A 7,819-nucleotide genomic window follows, 5' to 3' on the forward strand; every position below is an offset into this window, starting at 1 on the left:
GCATGTGTCCTTATTACATGTTGGAGCATCTTCTGGGTATATGCCCAGGAGTGGTATAGCTGGGTCTTGTTGTAGAACTATGTCCAATTTCTGGAGGAACTGCCAAACTGATTTCCAGAGTGGTTGTACCAGCTTGCAATCCCACCAGCAATGAAGTAGTGTTCCTCTTTTCTGGACCTTAAGCTGCACTACAGAACAATTGTGATAAAAATTGCATGGTATTGGTACAGTGACAGGCAGGCAGATCAATGGAACAGAACTGAATACCCAGAAATGAACCCAAGCACCTATGGTCACTTGATCTTTGACAAAGGAGCTAAAACCACCCAGTGGAAAAAAGACAGCATTTTCAACAGATGGTGCTGGCTCAACTGGCGGTTAACATGTAGAAAAATGCAAATCGATCCATTCCTTTTTCCTTGTACAAAGCTCAAGTCCAAGTGGACCAGGGACCTCCACATCAAACTAGATATATTGAAACTAATAGAAAAGAAAGTGGGGAAGAACCTTGAGCAAATAGGCACAGGGGAAAATTTCCTGAAGAGGACGCCAATAGCTTCTGCTCTAAGATCAAGAATTGACAAATGGGACCTCATAAAGTTGCAAAGCTTCTGTAAGGCAAAAGACACTGTCAATAGGACAACACAGCAGCCAACAAATTGGGAAAAGATCTTTACCAATCCTATATCTGATAGAGGGCTAATATCCAAGGTATACAAATAACTCAAGAAATTAGACTCCAGAGAACCAAATAACCCTATTAAAAAATGGGGTACAGAGCTAACCAAAGAATTCTCAACTGAATACCAAATGGTTGTGAAGCACCTAAAGAAATGTTCAACATCCTTAGTCATCAGGGAAATGCAAATCAAAACAACGCTGAGGTTCCACCTCACACCAGTCAGATTGGCTAGGATAAAAAAACTCAGGTGAGGATCACTGGTTACTGGCTTGTTCTATGTGGTTTGCTCAGCCTGCTTTCTTATAGAACTGAGGATCACCTGGCCAGAGGTGGTACCACTCTCAGTTGACTGAGTCCTCCCACATCAATAATTAAGAAAATGGAGAGCTCTTAGAGACTGAGCCACCACCAGAAAACATACACTGGCTTAAATGAGGTTCCAAACACATTTGTAGCCAATGTGCAGCCCAGTTTCCATGTTGTTCTACCAACAGCTGGAGTGGAGGCTGTCCCTAAAGCTGTAGCCTGACTGTGGGAGACAGTCCCCACAGGAATGCCTTGTCTGGCCTCAGAGCAAGAGGATGTGCCCATACTGGCAGAGACTTGATAAGCCAGGGGCAGGGGGATACCCAAAGGGAGGGTGCATTCTCTCAGAGGAGAAGGGGATGGGGAGAGGGCCTCTGTGAGGTGGGGACCAGGAGGAGGCATGAAGAAATAAGTTAAAAAAATAAAATAACAATGGAAACAAAATTTACAGGAAAAAACAAAAGAAAATGGATGTGCCTACATGCCAATCCAATGGGAGTATTTTTCATAGGTGAGATTCCCATGGCCCAGATGACTAGCTTGTGTCAGGAAGCTTAGTGTCTAACTTTGTCTCAAATAAATTATGAGACATAATCTATTCTTTTTAGAATGTTGGAGAGATAGGAGTCCAAGACTGAGTCTTTTTGGCTCATATATAATGTCTTTCCATTAGGCCTTTACATAGTACTATAGTAGAAGGAGTTAATGAGATCCCTTCAGTTTGTTCTGCTAGGTCTCTGACTCCATTCATGATTGCTCTGTTCTTATCCCCAAGCACCTCCAAACATCCTGCTTTCAAACATCACCACTTTGGAAGTCAGGATTATAACATATCGGTTTTGAGGGATGAAACCAATCAAACCATAACACCTATGACTACTAACATTTATACAAGAAGCCACTGCCCCTGTAATCAAAACACATAAACGTGTTCATATAGCAAAGTGCAGTGTTCCACATACTTTAAAAGACCTGTGTGGTTGTCTTTCAGTGTTAGCCCCCACCCCTCATCAAAGTCAAGGTTTTTCAGTGCTTTTCTCTTACATTCAGGATGAAATACAAAGCTCCTTTAGCACAGAAAGTGCTTCTCATTTTTCTCCATCCTGCTATCCCACATCCCAGTAGTGAATATCAATGTTCAGGTGTAGTCACTTGCATTACGTTCATATCTATGACCCCTTGCATGACTTCTTATTTTCTCTCTACTTAAACTCTGCCCTCTAAGGAAGACACCTACTGTAAGTTTTTTTTCTCAGTTGGCATTTGATTTTATATAGACACATAAAATCATCACATATGACACAAAAGTAGGAGTAGAATTCCCTTGGGAAACAAAGGTGACCAATCTGAGGTGTGAGAAAAGAGAGGATTCAGTATGAAGGGGCTCAATGTATACACACAATGCAGACTTGTATGCAGACTGAACATTCATTTAAAAGGCAAGAAAAGTGGAAATATATCAAATTGAATTTACATACACAGTAATGTTTCTATTTGCCAAAAGGTAAAGACTTACACCCATGTTATAGTTTCATCTTAAATAAAATATGTTTAGCCTTAAAATCAGCCACTCAATTCATCAATCAGCCAATCAATTAATCAATCAACAAATCAATTACCAATCAATTTAGTTGAGTCTCATTTCATATTGTGCTTTCATCAATCAATCAATCAACCATCAACCAATCAATCTAGTTGAGTCTCATTTCATATTATGCTTTTCTTATAAACTTGTAGTCCTATGCTCCCAAAGCCATACAAATACACTACCTACCTTTTATTCTAACTTGTGCACTAATTACTACCTCTGTTTACTGAACAGTTCCTCTAAAGCATCTTTGTGCCTTTAACTAGAAACAGACCAAATATAGAGACCATGGCAGCTTGATCACATTGCTTGCATCTGGCCTCATAGTGAATAACTCAGAACATTAAAAAACACACACACAGTTTATCATTGATACTGGATTTGCAGCTCATAAAAGAAAGCTGTTAATAAAGCATCACTGCAGGTTACCTAGCACCCCTGTCAGAGGAACATGCAGCAAGAATTGAATAATCATCTTGCTAAAAGAACACGTTGAAGTTGGATAGGGTTTGTACCCTCAGAATGATGAGAAATTGTGTAAATAGAATTTCCTTTTTTACTCTATAATACATTGGAATGTCAATATAGCATGTGCTCACACATACAATCATACACACACACACACACACACACACGCACACACACACATTCTGTTTTACCACATAACAAACGTCCTCTAAGAGTTTCTTCTATGTGCTGTGCGGTGGTTTCCTCTGGCCTTGCACGAATGCAGCTTGCAACAAAGGTCATGCCTTTAATTTTAAGCCCATTTCCGAATGTTTTCATCATGAGCATAAGAAGCCTCTTGCTTCTCTTAGACTGTATCTGTATTTTTCCATGTTCTGAAACTGTTCAAAACCTCTCTTTGAGTAAAAACCCAACACCTCCAAATGACAGACATTATCTCCTGATTGCTATGGGTGTGTGGCTATATTATTTTTCTTAAAGATTTATTTTATTTATTAATTTTTAAACTATTTGTTTTATTTATGTTTATGAGTGTTTTTCCTGTAGAGGACAGAAGGTGGCATTGGTTCCCCTATAACTGGAATTGTAGAAGGTTGTGAGCCACCATGTGGGTGCTAGAAACTGAACCCAGATTCTCTGCAAAAAATTGCAAGTAGTGTTTTCTGTACATAGGACTGCGAGAAAGGAAGAGAAACAGGCATGATTAAGAATGATTAAGAATGCCTAGGTCCACAGGGCAGCTGAGTTGAAAATGGCATTACCTTTTGTTACATGTGTGTAACATGAAATATACATGCTGTAACATGAAATACTTGCCTGTAACATGAAGTATATTTCCACATTGCAAACATCTCCTTCTGACATGTTCATGAGCACATGTGTGTGAAGGCCAGAGGTTGATCTTGGGTATTTTCCTCAATCACTCTCTCCCTTGTTAACTGAGACAGAGCCATTCACTAGCTTGGAGCTCACTGATCATTCAACGTCTCCTCTCCATATTTCTCAAACAGAATTAAAATAAAAAGGCATGTGCCACTCTGCATGGCCTTTTACAGTGGTGCGTAGATGCCAAATACTTTACCAACTGAGCCACCCCCAAGCTTCCCATATCTGACTTTTATTTTAGGTATGTATTTTAGAAGATGGATAGCCATTTTTGTTCAATTTTAAAAGCAGATTGTTCTGTTCAATAGGATCATTCTCAAATTTCAAATGTTTTCCTAACATATAATTATCATCTTCCAGAGACCCAAAAGTACTGTCAATGTGACTGAAATCAGAATGTAAATATTTTATCAACAGCTGTCAAATCTCAATTGGCAGCAAACAGAAGGCCCCTGAATTACTATCATCTAAACAGAAGACTACATCACTTAATTGACAGATAAAACATTCTTCTGGTTTCCATGCTCCTGTCAACATCTCTAGTGCATTAACACGGTGTGCCATTATACACAGTTGCTGTGACAATCACCATGAAGATGATATGACTTTGCTCTGCTCTTGGGGAGACACTCAGCATAGGGCAGCTATCTGCTATTCAGTATAATACTTCAACTCATGATATCTATGGTATCTGCTCCTGACATAGACTAAATACCAGCATCAGTGGACTATTACTATGTCCATAAGAAGGTAAGAATCTGTCATCAGCAGTTTGAGAAATCAAGGTTTGTCCTTTAGAGTATTCACTCAACTAACCATATGGCTATGAATATGCTAGGTTTAACCAATAATCTCTGGTAGGATGCACAGAACTAACCTGCTACTTTTATAGATCAAAGAGCACACTGAATTGAGATTTCTCAAGTGGTCTTTCTAAACTTATATTATTTTCTGTTTGTACCACTCTCTGTCCCTTTCCTTATTGTCCCCTCCCTATTTTTTCCCCTTCTTGCCCACTGAAGCAGCAGACATATTGGAGCACTCTATAAATATTGTTTCATTTCTTTGAGGGCTACTAAGCCTACAAGATTTTTCTGATTCTACAGCCACGCTTTTAATAAATGTTTTTAAGTCTCCTGAAAGGAAAGGTGTGCTTTAGGGAAGGAGCAGAACAGATGAGACTCTGTACTCTCGGAGGTTATACTGCATTATGATGAAAGAAAGACAGCCAAGTATAATAAGTACGATCCAATTACATCTATCTTGCTCTTAGGCTTCATCAGTAATATTTGCTAACAAGAGAACATTTTAGCATGATGTTTAAAATTAAACCATTTCCATTTGAAAGGGAATAGAACAGAGAGAGAGAGAGAGAGAGAGAGAGAGAGAGAGAGAGAGAGAGAGAGAGAGAGAGAGAGAAAGAGAGAGAGAGGAGGGGAGGGAAGAGGGGATGGAAGGGGAGGGAGGGGAGGGAAGGGAAGAGAAGGGAAGAAAAGGGAAGAGAAGGGGAGGGGAAGGGAGAAAAGAGGGGAGAGGAGAGGAGAGAAGAGGAGAGGAGAGGAGAGGAGAGGAGAAGAGAGGAGAGGAGAGGAGAAGAGAAGAGAAGAGAAGAGAAGAGAAGAGAAGAGAAGAGAAGAGAAGAGAAGAGAAGAGAAGAGAAGAGAAGAGAAGAGAAGAGACAGTCTAGGAGAAAAATGAATGAATGAAATTGCCAAATGGTGTCAAGTACCAAGGGCAGTGTCAGGATCCCAAGGGGAGAAAACAATGAGATACATTCAAGAAAAATATCAGAAAGAGTGAGGCCAGAGATTAGGAAGCAAAGGGAACAGGGGCACATGGGAGCCAGATCCTAGCAGATGCTCTAAGTCATAGCAATGCGTCAGGGTTCATTGTAAATGTATGGGGAAGAACAAGGGGTTCAAGCAGGTCTTGCTAAGTGTCTCAGAGTTTTGCCAGAGTGGAAGTCTAAGCTAATGCTCTAGTCTAAGAGGTAGTAGAATGCCTCAGAGTAGGAGGACTATGGCAAAAGGCACCAGAGACCCAGAATGCATTTGGGGGAAAATGAAGGAAAGAGAGAGCAGCTGATAACTCAAGGATCCTTGATTGGGAAGCGACACTGTCAAGGAGATGAAGGACAAATTTGTGTGATGAGCCTATAAGCACACTTCCTCACTTACCAACAAAAAGCAAAGGTCCGGAAAGGTGAAGTGACTTTTAAAAAATATCATTTGAACAAGCTGAGCATCACCCGCCAGTCTGTCCTCTTTGTTTCCAGCATAGGTCTCTCCCTCATTATTCAGCCCCTCCTCCCCAGACACAGCACAGACCCCCTCCTCTCAGTTCCTGGTATGATGTTTTTCTTGGAAAGATATTTCATTACATATCTTAGCTTTTATCTGCATTATTTCTTTTCTGGAGGCAAATAAACATGATTGAAAATAATGGCTGCATGAAGAAGAGTATTTGAGACTGAGATAATACAGGGTAAAATACAAATTTTGGTGACCTCAGGCAGACCGTGTCTTCTAAACATTTATTTCAAAAGGACAAAATACAATAGAGATGCTATTGTATTCCCCAGCATTCATAGGTGACCCCAATGCATCTCTGTGCTCCCAGATCCAATGTTTTCCTTTACATATCTTTTACTTTTTCCCAGAAAGGAATAGACTTATTTGGTTTAACTAATCTGATGAGTGAAATATGCTAAGGGAAACCTGAGTCCACAAAGCATTTCTGCACTGAGCAGGCCCACTTGATAGCTGTAAAAATGTAACCAGCAACAACCCAGGCTCCTGGCACCACACTGCCAAGATAAGGACTGGACAGGTGTAACATGGAGAAAGATAACCAGAAGTTATAATGCAAACCCCACAAACACCACTAATAGGACACAGTCGTTAGGATCTCAGACCTGTTCCATCTTTTACAAAACACAGAAAACGGAAGTACGTGCCCTATCATAGTGCTCTGGACATTGAGTCAAGTGTAGACAGATGTTGAGCATAAAGGCCCAGTGTGAAGGCTGAATATAGGCTTGGTCCCGCCTTAGATCTGAGTGTCAGATGACCCAGCAAAAGCTGGGCCAAGTCAATGCATAACTGTGCATGTGTGTGTGTATAAGTCTGTGCTTGTGAGTGCGTGTGTACTTGTAAGTATGTGTGTGCGTTTGTGTGTGTGTGTCCACAGTCTCTTCAGGGTCTATGTTATATTTTCTTTATGCTCTTGATGCCTATGAGTGTGCTGCATGGAGATTGATATCCAAGGCTATGCATCTCTATTAGGACCTCATGACAGAAACAAAGGAAACATTTCAAAACCAAGTCTTCCTAAGGAAACGTTCTTTATGGCTGTTATGCAGAGTCCATGGGCTCGAACTGGGTCATACAGCTAAAGTAAAGAGGACTAGGAAGATGGGATGGGATGCTGGTTTTTTTTTTCCCCTTCCAAGACAAGATTACATGTGACAGCCTGACTGACTTGAAACTCATTATGTAGCCCAGACTGGCTTTAAGTTCCTGGCAATCTTTCTGCCTCAGTCAGTTTCCTGACTGTTGGAACTGTAGATCTGAGTTGCTATGTTCATTATGATTTGAACTTTTAGTAGAAGTGCTATGCTGTCCTCACAGCATCAGGATTGTGCCAGGAAGGAAGAGTGGACCTGGGGTAGGATAGTAACAGTATTTGCTGGATGGAAAAAAAAATTAGCAGTAACATGCAAAGAAAATTGTGTGTTTTTTAATCTTCTTTTCTCTTTATGCTCACAATCTCTTTGGACCAGTTGGGCCAAGATAATATAAGTCAAAGGAAAGTTCTTAAGCTTAAAAGATTTGCTGAAGCAGCAGGCCACCTCTTCAGAAGCTACTCAAGAATATATATATATATATATA

At 40.4% G+C, this 7,819-nt stretch overlaps 1 protein-coding gene across 4 annotated transcripts in view; it reads right to left on the reverse strand.

Annotated features, from left to right (window-relative positions):
* The window catches only part of Chrm3 (cholinergic receptor muscarinic 3), a 486,665-nt gene that overhangs the window by 255,174 nt on the left and 223,672 nt on the right, over positions 1 to 7,819 (reverse strand). The window lies entirely within an intron of this gene.

Source organism: Mastomys coucha, unplaced genomic scaffold (assembly GCF_008632895.1).
Source record: "Mastomys coucha isolate ucsf_1 unplaced genomic scaffold, UCSF_Mcou_1 pScaffold7, whole genome shotgun sequence".
Classification (NCBI taxonomy): Eukaryota; Metazoa; Chordata; class Mammalia; order Rodentia; family Muridae; genus Mastomys; species Mastomys coucha.